At 40.2% G+C, this 12,126-nt stretch overlaps 1 pseudogene; it reads left to right on the forward strand.

Annotated features, from left to right (window-relative positions):
* Positions 1-10,435: 10,435 nt before the first annotated feature.
* On the forward strand, positions 10,436-11,855 carry LOC145799424 (pentatricopeptide repeat-containing protein At1g77405 pseudogene; annotated as a pseudogene).
* The last annotated feature ends 271 nt before the right edge of the window (positions 11,856-12,126 follow it).

Here is a 12,126-nt window from a genome sequence, read left to right on the forward strand (position 1 = left end):
CTCTCCGTGCGCGAGGGCGCGAATTGGGTTCTAGCTACTATAGTTTGGACTCCTATCACGGTTCTGAATCTAATCTCACAAAGTGCAATGTAAGACTGATAAATCACCAAAGAGTTCAAATCCGGCAAATCATTTTGGAAAATCAATTTTAAACAAAAAGCGCCAAACATGGACTGCTTTGCCAGATTTCAGAGTCGCCACCTAAATATTTTATTTTGGAAAATTTAGGAAACCTTGACTTGCACCTAAGGCCACGTGTCCGTCATCACCAAAGTTGCCTCGGCTCAAAAACTTGGGTACGAGAGGGGAAGGTCTTGAAATGAGCACCCCCGCTCGCTTGATCAAAGATCGGCCTCTACTAACATGATATGTTGTTTTTATAAACACATGCATTCTTATTCCGATTATTAGCTAACTTACTAGGTGATGTGCACAACACACAAGTATAGACTCAATCACGAGAATTGGAACGAAACAATTCATGTTTGTTTTTGAAAATGGTTTGAAAATGCTACTCGCAAGTAGGCTAAAGTGTGGATTTACCACCCTCGAGTGGGCTTAAAACATGATGATTTGCCACCCTCAAGTGGGCTTAAAATGCACATTTCGATGAATTGTTCCAATTCAAGCAATAAAGCCTTCATCCACAGGCATTCATGCAGTTAATCATTTAAGCAAATAGCCTCATGGCAAGCATGCTAAACATGGCAATCACTTACACACATGCAAGGATGCTAAAGCGTAAACACTTGCAGTGTACTCTGAGCCAAAAAAGAAGCTAGTTAGAAATCAATGCATCATCCTAGCTATGTTAAGGTGCCTAATGCAATACATGCAAAAATGCAACTAAGTAGGCTCGGCTATCTAAGATGGCATATGAATGTAACAATTTGATACATGTATTCAAAGAGGTATTGAAATACTATGCAGTTTGTATGATGTGCCGAGCCCTGTGCATGCAAGACAGATGAATGATGCATGCATGCAAAGCATAAGTATGCTAATTGAAACATGCTCTAAAACTTACCATCAAAAGCTGGTAAATAAAAGAGAGAAAGAAATGGGGTTGAAAGGCATGCATCACACATACGCACCCTTATACAACATATGTCCTCTCCACAGAGGGTCCGAATGAAATGAAAGCTAACTAGATACGCTAATTAAGCTAACTATTACAAATCAGAACTAATTAACCAATTAGTTAACTAATTACAAATACAAATGAATAGCTAAATGCATTAACTATCAAAGTACAGAATCGACGAGTTAACCATCTAAGCAAAGCAGTTAAAAGGAGCCTCGAGGCAAGGAATACATGCATGCTCAGTTGCTTCTTCCCGAAATCCCATTGCCTTGCCACCGGTTGCCTCTGTTTGCATTTGCTTTAATTCTGAACACCAAACAAATCTTCAGGCTGTTTCTGCTCCAGAACGAGAAGAACTTTGAACCATCTTCAAGCTGATGGACTGTTGGCCACCAAGGGAGGCTGTAGGCCACTTGTCGGACACTTAAGGAGGCTATAGGCCACTTCCTCTGGCCGGTCAGCCAATTGCTTCTGCACACTTCCATTTTGCTGCAAATAGAGTTCAACAAGGGCAAAGCAAGGCATTTACAGGGTATGTGTGTACAACCACCCTCCTTATCATTTCTCAAGCTCAAAGGAGTGCAGTACTCGACTCTCGGGCCACCAACTGAGTATTGCAATTCACGATGGCCGAGAAGCTAAGTTTGTACAAGTTTATGAATGCACAAGTAACACACATGACGCAAGAGGCCTCCACCCTATCATGCACGATCAAGGGGGATGGCGACTAAGAAATGAGGCACGTTTCATCACTTCAAGTATGAAATGTCCCTCGTTTCTCGTGTTTGGATTAACATCCGATCCAAACACATGCAATGCATCACATATGCAAACAACATGCTTATCTATCAATGCTAGAGTGGCATGTATGAGGCTCTATCATATAAGCAATGCATGCATGGCATATTTAGAAGCTAAGACATCAACGCTAGTGAAATGTATTACACATGAGGCATGCACTACAATGCTCAAATGGTCAAACCAATTATGGACAGACCTACATCATGCCAAAACAGTGGCAAAATCATGTTGGAAATGAAGCACCAAAAGCTACAACAACATACTTATGCATTGGCTCGCAAGCTACGCATTAAACACAGCTCTCAAACACAATGAAAGAGTGATGAATAAGAGAGTATGGCAGAGATTTAGGCACTAAAATCATATACCAAATGATGACATATCATGCAAGCAACACAAGTATAGCGTGTTAGGGTCCTTAAGCATTGAAACTAGTGAAGGACACAACACAAGGACTATGCAATACAATGCTCAATGGACCAAACCAGCCCTAAATAGACCTTACGCGTGCCAAAACAATGGCCAAAATGCTCCGAAATGATGGCATGAAAGGCAAGAAAATGATGTTCATGCACCGGCTCATCAACTAGGCATAAGACACAACTCTTAAACACAATCAAAGAGCGATATACATGAGAGTATGGCAAGGCTATATGTTCTGAAATTAGGTGTTTAATGATGTCATATCACATAAGCATCACAAGTAAGGCATGGTAGAAGGCCCAAAGCATAAGGCTAGTAAAGGGCACTACACAAGAGGCATGTAATACATGGCACAAATGACTAAACCGGCTCTGGTCAGAGTTCAATTAGGGCAAAACAAAGACCAAAACATGCTGAGATGGAAGCTCAAAAGCTTAGATAGGCATGCATACAAGTTGGCTTACAAGTGAAGCATAAGGCTCAACCCTCAAACACAACGAAAGGGTGATAAATGTCAGAATATGGCAGAGGTATATGGTCTAAAATAACATGCCAAATGATGCCATGCCATGCAGAAAGCTCAAATATGACATGCTAGAGGTCTCAAAGTGCAAGACTAGCAAAGCCAAATGCACTATAGCTATGCAAAGCCAAGAATGCATGACCAAAACCGCCCAAATCAGACCTAAAGCATGCTAAAACATAGCCAAAAATGTGATGGAGTAGAGCATACACATGCTAAATCAATAGGCTAAAACACCAAATACACTAGGCTAGTGAACAAAAATTGCACTATAAGTGCAAGAAGCATGCAAGAGGCAACCAAGCCAACCCAAAACTGAGTTATATCATGTTAAATCAGTGGCAAAAACATGCTGAGATAGAGCTAACATAAGCTAGAATGAGAGGCATAAAGCATGATGCATGTTAGGCCAACAAGTAGGATTGCACTACAAGTGTAAGATGCAAGAAACCAATGATCAAACCAACCCAAAATAGAGTTATGGTAGGTCCAAAAAGTCACAAAAAAAGTGCTTGAACAAAGCCACAAAGAAGTAGAAACACATGCTCATTTGGTTGGCCATCAACACATGCAAACAAGATACAAAGGCAGGGGGACAAACAAGATGGTTTGAATGGCTTTAAAAGAGAGCACAAAACAAGGAAAAACAAGCCACAAAGAAGGTAGACCACCCCTAACTCAAACAAGGCCTCAAACAAACATCTTAAATACTCAAAAATAAAAGTTTTTGTAGTTGAAAGCTTGGCCTAAGCATGCAAAGATGGCCAAATGCTTAAACAAAACAAAGCTTTAAAAGGGGCTAGTCTCTTACCCTTGAAGGACTAAGGCAAGACAACAACTTCAGCAATAATCTTGGACCAAAACCAATGCCAAGACCTCAAAACAAGCTCCAAGGGACCTCAGCTCCAAAATAAAGATGTTTGAGTAGGTGTTTGTGTGCAAAAGTGTGAAGAAACAACAATTTTAGGCTCAATATATAGAGAGAGAGAGAGAGAGAGAGAGAGAGAGAGAGAGAAATATAGAGAGAGAGTAAATTTTTGTTCTCCAAAAATTCTGAACCTTTGGAAAGGGAGAGAGAGCTCCCTTCTTATAGAATATGCGAGTTAAAGCTTGCTTGACAAGCTTGAAACTTGCCTTCATCCCTCCATACAAGGATGGCTCAGTGAGCCACAGCTGGCTCAAAATATCTAAAAAAATCTACAAAAATAGAAAAATGGCCGTAGGCCACTTCCACTAGCCTACAGGCCACTAAAAGTGGCCTACAAGGGTAGAAAGTGGCCTACAACCTCAAAAAGTGGCCGACAGGCCCTCTACTCCCTTTAGGCAAGGAGTAACAAGGTATGGCACAAAAACAAACCAAAAGGAAGAGATCCAAGAGGCCCCAAGACAAGGCGCTCAGCCGAAAGCCCCAGAAACTAGCCTATGGGCCACTACAAGTGGCCTACAAGAGAGATAAGTAGCCTACAGCCACAAAAAGTGGCCTACAGGCCTCTCTCTCTCTCTCCAGGCAAAGACACGAAGGTATGGTCCAAAAACGAACCAAGAAGAAGAGATTTAAGAGGTCCCGAGGCAAGGCGATCAGTTGAAAACCCCGGAAACTAGCCTACCGGCCACTAAAAGCAGCCTACAAGAGGGAAAAGTAGCCTACAGCTACAAAAAGTGGCTTACAGGCCTCTCTCTCCCTCCAGGCAAAAGCACTAAGGTTCGGTCCAAAAACCAGGCCAAAACACAGAGGGTTTAGAGGCTCAAAGACAAGGCACACGGCCGAGATCTTCGGGCACTCAAAACGAGCACAAACCATGCATAATCATTGCGCGCACAAACGATGAGGTCTGAGTTTTAAGGTCGATAAAAAATGGGGTGTCTACAGAAGGCTTGGTAACGGGCACAAACACCTACACTAAATGCAATGTTAGGACGACTGGCTGTGAGATACAAGAGACTCCCTATCATACTCCTATAAAGGGTAGGATCAACATCAGTACCAGAGGAATCTTTAGAAAGGTGAAGACTGGTGCTCATGGGAGTTGGTGTATGTTTGGCCGACTCAAGACCGAACTTTGACACAAGGTTTTTGGCATACTTAGTTTGAGAAACAAACATACCCGAAGGAGACTGTTTAATTTGAAGACCTAAGAACGAAGACAACTCTCCCATCATGCTCATCTCAAACTCATGTGTCATGCAATTCGAAAAGTATTTCACAAGATGATCAGCAGTGGATCCAAAGACAATATCATCAACATAAATCTGGGCAACAAGTATATGAAACTTAGTATGTTTCACAAATAAAGTCTTGTCCACACTACCCCTTTGAAAATCATTATCAAGAAGAAAGATAGTAAGTCTATCATACCAAGCCCGAGGGGCTTGTTTCAACCCATACAAAGCCTTGTCTAACTTGTAGACATGGTTTGCACATTTTGGGTACTCAAACCCTTCTGGTTGCTCAACATCAGCCTCTTCTTTCAAGTACCCATTCAGAAAGGCACTTTTCACATCCATTTGAAACAATTTGAAACCAAGAAAGCATACAACACCAAGCAAAATACAAATAGATTCGAGACGTGCAACTGGGGCAAAGGTCTCATCATAGTCAACGCCCTCTACTTGTGTATAGCCTTGAGCAACCAACCTAGCTTTGTTTCTAACTACAGTACCATTCTCATCAGATTTATTCTTAAATATCCACTTGGTACCTATCATATTCATGTCTCTAGGTCTGGGAACAAGGGTCCAAACATTGTTACGTTAAAATTGACCTAATTCTTCATGCATAGCATTGACCCAACTACCATCTAGTAAGGCCTCTTTTATATTCTTAGGTTCAATTAATGAAACATAACACATATGAGATACCTCCTCCCGAATTTGTCTTCGGGTTTTCATTCGATCAGATACACTTCCAATCACCTGTTGAGTCAGATGATTCAGTTTCACCGTTACTGATGGTTTGAACTATGGACTTGTGGTGACAGAGGCATCAGAAGTGGTGTCTCTTTGTGCACTCTTTGGACTCTGACTTACCTGAGAAGTTACTGTTGTCTCACCTTCTTGTGCTTGGACCTCAGCTTCTCTTTGACTTTGCAGTTCAGTATCCAAGATTGGAGACTCACCATTTTCTTCCTCATTTATTGCTGAAGTAGGAGAACCTATGTCATCTATAACCACATTGATCGATTCCATTAAAAATGAAGTTTGCAGGGTATAGACACGAAAAGCTCTACTAGTGGTTGAATACCCTAGAAAAATTCATCACTTCGGGAGTCAAATTTGCCCAAAGGCTCTCTATCTTTGAAAATGTAACATTTACTCCCAAAAGTTTTTACATTAGGTTTCAATTCCTTCCACAATTCATATGGAGTTTGTAAAGTGCCAGGCCTTAAATACAAATGATTTATGACGTAAACAACAGTATTTAGGGCTTCAGCCTAAAACTTTGGAGTAACTTTCTTACTAAGGAGTATGACTCTATTCTTCCTCTCAACAACTCCATTTTCTTGTGGAGTAATAGGTGCATAAAATTTATGCTTAATTCCATGCATATCACAAAAATCCGAAAATGAACTACTTTCAAGCTCACGACCATGATTAGTTCGGATTCTTATGATATGCCTAATAGAAACACTCTGTTCATTTTGAATTTTAAGGACTAAGGCCTCGAAAGCATCAAACGTATCAGATTTTTCTCTTAAAAAATTTATCCATGAAAAACGAGTAAAATCATCAACGGTTAAAAAAAATGTATCTTTTACCTCCAATGCTTTCAGTGCGAGTAGGTCCCATAAGATCCATATGAACCAATTTAAGAGGACATTTGGTTATAAAACTGTTCACCTTTTTATGAGGGGCACGAGTTTGCTTCCCAAGTTGACATGGTCCACACACATGGTTTATATTCTTACCCAGTTTAGGTACTCCTCTCACAAGCTCTTTGTTGGCTATCTTAGTTAGGTCTTTGAAATTCATGTGACCTAATCTTTGATGCCACAGATCAATAATACTTATGATGGCTGAGTGGCAAGTGAGATCATTAGTGGTAATAATCCCGTAGCAGTTATCAGATGTGCAAACCTCATGCATGACAGTATTTCCCTTTTTATCTAAAATTTCACATTTATTTTTTGAAAACAATACTTCATGGTGGGAATCACACATTTGACTGATGCTCAAAAGATTTGCTTTACGGCCATCAACAAGTAATGCATTTTCGAGCTTGGGAAGACTAGCCACACTTATAGAGCCCTTACCAATGATTCTAGAAGTGCCACCATCTCCAAAGGTAACAATTCCTCCTTCATATTTTTCAAGGGAGGAGAAATAGGATTTGTCACCTGACATGTGACGAGAGCACCCACTATCAAGGTACTACATGTGTAAGTCACGTGCTTTTAGAGTAGTGTGAACAACAAAACAAGTCAGTCATCCTTTCTCACTCATATCTTTTTGGTCTTAACAAACTCAGGACTGGCGGTTTTGGTAAATGTCTTAGCGTTGTGAATACCCTCATGAATCTTGGTGTTCCGCCTAGACATGTAAGGTTGTCTCCTAACCCAAAAAGTATTAGAATTTCTACGCTTTTGAGACACCTTACCAAACAACTCAAAGCAATAAGGACGAATATGGCCATACCTACCACAATGATGACAAACAAAAACAAGTTTTACCTCCATTTTGTTGATCTTACCCCTGTTAGGCAGATGAAGAGAGGGATCACCCTGTTGCACCTTCAGCTTTCCCTTTGCTTGAGTCTTCAGGTCATGTGATGTAGAGGCCTGTCCCTTGTGAGTTGTTGCATTACCGTAGCCTAGCCCACTTTTGTTACAACCCATTTGTTGAGACCCGATGATGTCTTCTAATGACTTGGAACCTTTGTTCCACATGGAAATTGTGGCTCTAGCATCTTCGAGTTCTTCATCTTTTTGACCAACCATCTCTTCCAATGTAGCTTGTGACATCTCAAGGCTTTCAATCTTCTCTTCATATGTGGCATATATTTTCAGAAGTTTATTCCTTTCAGTCTCACAAGATGGAAGTTTCCCATATAGGTCTTGCCTGTTATTAGAGATCTTGATGACATTCTACTTTGCTGTTGCAATTTCTCCTTTTAGCTTGACATTCTCGCTTTCACATGCTTTGAGCTTGAGAGTGAGTTTATCGTTGATCTTGGATAAATTCAGAGATTCATTGTAAAGCTTTTCATAAGCTTGTTGCAGATCATCACCATCAATCTCATCATTGTCTTCTGATGTTTCATCATCTTCTTTTTGCTCCTCTTTCTCTTGGACCTCTTCCAGTCTAGCAACTAAGGCAGGAAAGGTGATAAACGGTGGTGAAGATGACTCTCCTCTTTCATGAAATTGACTCAAAATGTCCCATGCATCTTTGGCCTTTGTACAGTGGGCAATTCGTTGTCGTTCTTCATCACAAATTGCTTCACGAATGATAGACAGAACTCTTTGATTGCTCGGATTGTTAGTGCTATCAACATCCTCTTCAATGGCTTGCCAGCCCTTAGGGTCGTTAGCTCTCAGAAATGCCCTCATTCTAATCTTCTAGTACAAGTAATTACTCCCATCAAAGGTAGGAGCACGGTGTAGATTCTGACCACAACCAGATTCCACTGGCTTTAGAGAAGGTGAGTGGCAATAGACCAAAATGCCATGTAAGTGCTATCTCCGTCTTCACTGGATTCGGTTTCATCAGGTTCTTGCTCAAACCCGCTTTCATCATCCCAAGTCACTATACAGACTTTCTTTCGATTCTTTTTCGAAGGACATTCAAGAGCAATATATCCAAACCCTTGACATTCGTAACACTTGACCCCTTGCCCTTCACAATCTTATTTTCAGTGTTTGGAGTAATTTTTGGTGGAAAAGTTTTGGGTTTTTCATTACTCTTATCTTTTGAAATAGGGTCCTTGAAATTAGGCTTCTTTTTCTTTAAATTTTTTTTGAACTATTTAGTAAACATAGCCGTCATCTCGGACTCTAGATCAAACTCAGTCTTAGGATTTTTTGCAGTCTTATGAGCACTAGTGAAAGCCACACTATCTTTTTGTTTTTTCTTAGAAATCTGGTGGTCTTCATAAGTCTACAAGTTTCCAGCCAGCTGATCAAGCTTGAGGGTGTTAACATTTTGAGCCTCCTTAATAGCTATCACTTTTAATTGGAACCTCTCGGGTAAAGACCTCAAAAATTTTCCAACAACCTTAGCTTCGGGAATTTTTTTCATCGAGTGTGAAACAGGAATTCACAATATCACTAAGTTTAGCATAAAAATCATCAAACGTCTCATCATCATCCATAAAAAGAGTTCAAAGGCTGAGGTGAGACGTTGAAGTTTTGACCTTTTAACAGAAGTAGTACCCTCGTGAATCGTTTTAAGAATGTCCCAAGCCTCTTTTGCTACCTCACACGTGCAAATACGACGAAACTCTTCAGGTGTGACGGAGCAAAACAGAAAATTAAGAGCCTTACTGTTCCAACTCGAGTTTTCATAGTCGAATGCGTCCCATTTATTAAGGGGTTTGGGAATATTAACACCATCAATGGTGACGGTAGGTTTACTCCACCCATAGATCACACAGTGCCAAACTTTCTCATCGATAGATTTTAAAAACCTCCTCATATGAGCTTTCCAATAAGAATAGTTTGTGCCATCAAGTAACGGAGGTCTATGGGTCGAGTTACCTTCGCGAATTGAATCCATATCACCAATCACACAAAATCACAATCCTATAGTTTTGATAAAAACAAAGAGTGACCCGCTCTGATACCAATTGAAAAACCTAAGTGATTCGTGATTAAATCAAGAATTAATTGTACCAATTCCCAAACAACTAAAACTAACAATCTAAATCATCAAGCACGTACGAATGTGCTTTAGATTGTTGTTTTTGAAACAATAAATCGACACAAACGATTTTTGCATAGAAAAACCACAATTGGAACACCTCCAATTGTGATAACAAAAATCAAAGGCGAAACGCCATAAATCAATCCACTACTAAAGAAAGAAAGATTACAAAGATACCAAACAAATTACCCAAATGCTTCCAATTTGTCTTCAAATCTTCTGCATATCTTTCACTACAACCTTCGTCTCGGAATTGGTTAGACTGATGTTGAATCCACAACATCCATTGTCGAATCAATGACTGCGCATAGCATCAAACTCCTCCGATTACTCTGTGCATTAATCTTCAGATTTCACTGAAGAAGAATACTCTCAAAGAAGATCAACCAAACTCCTTGAACGTGCTTATCAAAACGTGAGTTCAAAACTCAATCAAACATCAAGGAAAACCAGAAAAAAACCCCAAAATAAAACCCTAAAAACCTTAAAGAAGATCTAGAAAATGTTACACTAGAATAGGAGCAACCTGTAGCTTTATGAGGCTGAAATCACGAGGTTCGCTCGAGCATAGGAATGGACGCTTGGGTGGGGACTCTATAATGCGTGTTCCAAACTAGGGTTCACGCTCGAGCGTAAGAACCCACACTCGAGCATAAAAACACACGACTCAGTATATTTTGTAGACAAACCAAAATACGGTGATGGTGGAATCTCCACTCGAGCGCCACGTTTCCCGCTCAAGCGGGATGACCAAAAACAAAGGAAAATTACAACTCAATGAATCCCAAGTTTGTCCATGGAATTTGATAACAAGTAGGATCCTAACAGTTCCGATCATCCAAAACAAGTCGTTTGATGCCCAACTAGCTGCCTCAACTACCACCACTCCCAATTCCAACCAGTCATGGAGTGTTGAAATAATTTCTGAGCTGTTGAGATCCATACCAAGATTCTTCTTCCAATCTACTAGGTCCATTGGTCGCCAGAAAAGCTTCAGACACCAAGCTCCTCTCAAACAAAGAAACCTTAGAGAAGAATCTAATAAAGATCGCAAAGGTTTGCTTGTTCTTGGTCCAGCTACCTATAGAGACCCTTGAAGGTCAAATTAGGATTGGACAAAGCAATGGAGGTCTACTATTGGGTTGAGACCCATTTCGGGTTTACCCACAATGAGATGACTTGCAGAGAGATGGCTTGTGTATTGGCTAGAGGCAATAGGTTGAAAGCTCTTTGGGAATTCCTCAGAGAAATGGCAAAGGAGAGAGAACGGTGGCGTTGTGACTACCATGACTGTGACATGTTTGATAAAAGTTTTTGGAGAAGAGGGATTAGTTAATGAAGCATTGGCTGCATTCTATAGGATGAAGCAGTTTCACTGTAAACCAGATGTTTATGCTTATAACACAATCATTCATGCTCTTTGTAGGGTAGGTAACTTCAAAAAGGCGAAGTTTTTGTTGGAGCAAATGGAATTACCGGGGTTTAGATGCCCACCTGATTCGTTCATGTACACAATAATAATTAGTTCTTTCTGTAAGCACAGCATGCAAACTGGGTGCATGAAGGCCATTCAGAGGAGGATATGGGAAGCAAACCACTTGTTTCGTATTATGCTCTTCAAGGGTTTCGTTCCTGATGTTGTAACTTACAACTGTTTGATTGATGGTTGTTGTAAAACTAATTGAGAGGGCACTTGAATTGTTTGATGATATGAATAAAAAGGGATGTCTCCCAAATCAGGTCACATACAATTCTTTCATTAGATACTATAGTGCCGTAAACGAGATTGACAATGCTATTGAGACCTTGTGGAGGATACAAAAGATGGGTCATGGAATACCAACTTCTAGTTCTTACACACCAATTATCCATGCTCTGTGTGAGGCTGGAAGGGGGCTGGAGGCCAGAGATTTTGTGGTTGAGTTGGTTGACGAAGGTTCAGTTCCTAGAGAATATACATATAGGTTGGCTTGTAATGTGCTGAACTTAGCAGGAGAGGGTGATTTGCTGGATGATGAATTATGCAAAAGAATTGAGGACGGTATTGACAATAGACATAATCAAGTGATGAAGGTGAAACCAATTATGTCTAGCAAAATTACAATTTAGCATGGGGGCAGTTCAATAATGGAGAACATGATATTCTCTGCTTTCATACTCAGAGTATCAGATAACAAAAGCCTATGAGGTGAGTGCTTTGATTCAACTTGTGAGAACTACAATCATAAATTTTCTTTTAGCCTTTTTCTGGATTATGGATTCAGGTAGGGATTTGGAAAGGGAAAAGAAAATGCGAGGGAAACGGGGAAAAAATTAACTTATGTTTCATTAACATTTCCCTCTCATTTTCCTTTCATTTTCCAAATTCCTACTTAAATCCATGATCCAAACACAGCCTTGGTGCCTTTTTGAAGTGCATTTTTCTAGTTTTAACTCC

The sequence above is a fragment of the Camellia sinensis genome, chromosome 9 (genome assembly GCF_055761805.1).
Source record: "Camellia sinensis isolate YWXY chromosome 9, ASM5576180v1, whole genome shotgun sequence".
Taxonomy (NCBI): Eukaryota; Viridiplantae; Streptophyta; class Magnoliopsida; order Ericales; family Theaceae; genus Camellia; species Camellia sinensis.